Here is a 4,449-nt window from a genome sequence, read left to right on the forward strand (position 1 = left end):
CTCCCGCAAACAAGTAAATAATTACCATTTCCCGTGAACACGTTCTTGGGCTAAAAGCTGTATGTGGTATGCCCACATGAACCCACATACCATCTTTTAAAATTGTCTTACGTATAGTCACACACAATGTCTGGAGGTAAAGTACCCAACACATAAATAATTCTTCCTCTTGCCGAGACTAATAGACTTCCATGTAGGCTTTTGACGTAATCAATTCACCTGGGGGACCTGATGTGAACCTGGTCGAGGGCGACTTTAGCCTGCCCAGTGGCAATCAGACATTATTTCGTGAACATATTGTAGTTTTTGACTCATTGCATGAAAGACAATGAACCTTGGTATGGTTTTAAACGAATAGCTGCCTGAGGCATGACTGCAAGCCATAGGGACTCCGCGCACCTGGACTTGATAGATCCAGTAATTTTAAGACTTAGAAATGTTAAACATTAGATCTCAAAAGAAGGGAGCTTTACAATAGGTGTATATTTACACACTAAACGGACAGAGAGAATCAGCACGGTAAAATTACAGAAATATAAATAGCAAAACAGTGCACCTTAACCCAGTGGCTCACAGATAGCCCAATAGTACAAGCTACGTAGATAACCAATAATTGTGCAAATGCCGGAACGCCCGGAAACACCCGCTATTTAGCTTGCTTACAGCTACTTTCACTTTTGCTTTTATATTGTCACAATGCATGCAATATATCATGTATATTTCCGTTGCTACCCGCTTGCATTTTATCTGGTGGGATAGGTTTTTCCAAAGCATAATCATCATCATCATCATCATCATCATCGTAGTCGTCGTCGTCGTCGTCGTCGTCATCATGGTCGTCGTCGTGGTTGTCGTGGTCGTGGTCGTGGTCGTCGTCATGTCCATGACCGTCAAGTCTGACGATTAGAACTGTCCTGTGTTCATTGGGCATCAGACATTTCCTCAAGTGATGGTACCATTATATAACAGTTGATACCCCGTTACAGGATATGTGTTTAGCCCCATATGGCACGGAATGTGCATGAGTTTGTTATATTTTAGTTTTGACTTCTTAGATCCAACAGTTTTAATATAGTTTGAAAAATTCGTGCGATTAGGACTAAATAAAATATGTCGAGGAACGGAAGTCGGGACTCATGACACAGGAGAGTGAAAAACGAAAATCACTCTGTGATTAATATTTACTGGATTATTCAGGATAGTTTTGGAGCAGTTTTGAGCAAATACATCCAGGCGTTTCTAAATTACAGTACAGAAAATGTCCCTCGAAGTGTTAAGGTCCAATTCGTAACACAACTTTCCAAAATGGCTCAATATGTGTAATATCTTTAGACTGTAATACACAGTACAGGATGTGACAATAGTGGCAGCAAAACAGTAGTGCTATCATATTTACTAAGCGTATTTGATCATGCGATACAACGTTGTGAGAAGAAACAAATCTTCGCAAAGCTTAATAATATTGATTAAGGCAGCAGCAATTTGCGGCAAGGTGACGTACATTATAATCCATACAGTCAAGTAACGGCGCCTAAATTGAATCATTGCATAACTAGTCTAAGTAGTATACACACGTTTGAGACAGTTCACAACAAAACATGCAAGTGATAATCTCCCCAGGGGTAAAAGTAATGATATGCCATACAAGCAACCAACGACATTACAGGTTATAATTTCATATACACTTTGATATCACATGACTTAATGTGGGGCTCGGTGTGCTTTGCAAAACTCAGAAGAATTCATCAACCATGCCTGAAAAGGGCGTCATTTTACCAAATGAAGATCGAGGCTGGACTAATCCGTACCCTTTACGAGTTAAGAGACTCTGTTTCCTACCTCAACAAAACATCCTGCATTTTCGTGTACGCAAAAAGTAAAGAAAATAAACATAAGCAGACTACAATGACAGAGAAAACAAACCCAGGCAGATCCTTGAATAATCTGCAAATAGTTGTAAAATAAGGCGCCGTTTAGTTACCAATATCTGTCATTGCTGACTAATTGTTGTAAACGTGATTTGCATCGGTTTGCTTACGAGGCTTGCCGAGAGCGGTCTTCGCCACGGGCAGTTCATAGCCATCACTATCTCTAGTGCTAGCAAATAATGTGTCGTAGGGTTTGTCATCTCTGTTGTCATTGGTCGGTGTTTCATATATATTTCTCTGATTGGTCAGTGTTTCATATGGCCTGTTCTCGTCGGTTCCGTGCGACAGGGGTTCGTACTGGTTGGTTTGAGTGGTCAGTGAATCGTCCGGGATTTCTCCGTTGTTCTGATTGATCAATCCACCACGTGTGTTTTCTGGTGTCAAGTACATTTCGGTTGATTCTGACGATCTTGCGGGATTATTAGCTGCTGCTTGCTCTGCAATGAAGACGAAGTAGAATGCGCGGTGTAATCAGGAGCGGAAAACATATACTTGTTCTTTCATAAGGGTGTGTGCTAAAACTTTGGAGTATTGTATACCGACGTTTTGTTATAAGGTTTAATATGGAAACGTTAAAACTAAATGATTTGAATTGTGTATAATATACACGCACGTTACAGTCACTCTAATTAAGCGGAGTTTTTACTCGAAATAGTGAAGTATTGTTGTTTTGGAGTTGTAGTGTATTATGAATTGCATTCTAATTTATTTCCTTGCACTGTAGTGTACGTTATTGTATTGCAGTGTGTGGAAGTGTATATACTGTACTGTTTTTGTATTGCATTGTTTTGCATTGTATTGCATTGTATTGTATCGTATTGTGTTGTATTGTATTGCATTGCATTGCATTGTATTGTATTGTATTGTATTGTATGATATGATATTGTATTGTATAAGATAACTTTATTGTCAACCCTGCCCCTTACCTGGTCTGAAACTGGTGTTGGTCAAAGCTAGGGAAGTTCCACTGCCTGACCCAGGTGATCTGTGAAAAAATGAATAAATGTAAGATGACTCAAAATTCAAACCGACAGCACTCAAGAGGTTATATGTTCAACACAGTGCAAACAGTGTCGTTGTCTACCAAGAGGTTCACGTCACGTTTAGCGTCACGAAGAAAATTAAATGCTGAGGGCAGCACAATTGCCCAAAATCACCGTTTTCTGGAAATAACTCTGTCAGGATGTTCAAGCGTTGTGGAAGAGTTGCGCCCCGCTTGAGCGTGACAAACAAAAACAAGTGGTCGACGCAGCAAAGAACTGACTATGACCAGTGGCGGATTTAAGGGAGGGGGGCGAAGGCGGCCCGGGCCCCCCCTTCAGGGAAACAAAAGAGAGAGAGAGAGAGAGAGAGAGAGAGAGAGAGAGAGAGAAAGAGAGACAGAGAGAGAGAATAGAGAGAGAAAAAGAGAGAGAGAGAGAGAGAGAGAGAGAGAGAGAGAGAGAGAGAGAGAGAGAGAGAGAGAGAGAGAGAGAGAGAGAGAGAGAGAGAGAGAGAGAGAGAGAGAGATGATTAAATGACAGTTTCCGAGCTCAGGTGGCCCTAGATTGCAGCATTTTGCTTCCTTGAAAAAACAAATTTCCAGGGGGGGGGGGGGGGGGGGGGGGGGGGGGGGGGGGGCATGCCCCTGGACCTCCCTAGCATGTTCGGGCGAGTAGGGTGATTTGCGCCCTCAATGCAGGCGCTTCGCGCCTTCAAGTTTGTGCAAAAACGTTTGGGTGGGCCCCCCCCCCCCCCCCCTTCCTTAAGATCATGGATCCGCCATTGATGACGTGTAAGCTATGCATAGTCCATTCGATATGAGTCCATAACCTTTGAAAACATTCACATCGGAGTTAACGATTTGTTGCAATGATTGCTTGCCCTGAGTAATAGCCGACTGCGTATCTCGCTTGAGGTCACGGGAGTTTGGGAAACACGTGTGCTCAGCAATCATTGCAGGCCAACGCCGGTGACTTGTGGCCTCGATGTGTAATGTTCAAACAAAAAAGGCACCATATCGAGACTGCATAACCTACACATGGGAAACAGTAATTCGCTCGATGGCGCTCGATTAACTGGTCGACCAAGTGTTATTGTTTGTAACCCTAAAGCGGGGTACACTTCCTCGATAACGCTTGGAAATCCTGACGGATTTATTTCCGAACAACGTCTATTGAGCCTAGAGTCTAGAGCCCAGAGCCTGGAGTAGTGCAATCATGATGATGATGATGATGATGATGATGATGATGATGATGGTGATGATGATGATGATGATGATGATAATGATGATAACGACGACGACGACGACGACGACGACGGTGATGATGATGATGATGATGATGATGATGATGATGATGATGATGATGATGATGATGATGATGACGACGACGACGACGATGATGATGATGATGATGATGATGATGATGACCTAAGAGTTGACACGTCGCCGATATTTGTTTCGTTGTCTTCGTTAACACGTGAGTACAGTAGTGTTTGGTCTTTGTTATGTATCGTTCAAACGCGAAGTTACCATTGTTTT

The sequence above is a fragment of the Littorina saxatilis genome, linkage group LG7 (genome assembly GCF_037325665.1).
Source record: "Littorina saxatilis isolate snail1 linkage group LG7, US_GU_Lsax_2.0, whole genome shotgun sequence".
In the NCBI taxonomy this organism is placed as follows: domain Eukaryota; kingdom Metazoa; phylum Mollusca; class Gastropoda; order Littorinimorpha; family Littorinidae; genus Littorina; species Littorina saxatilis.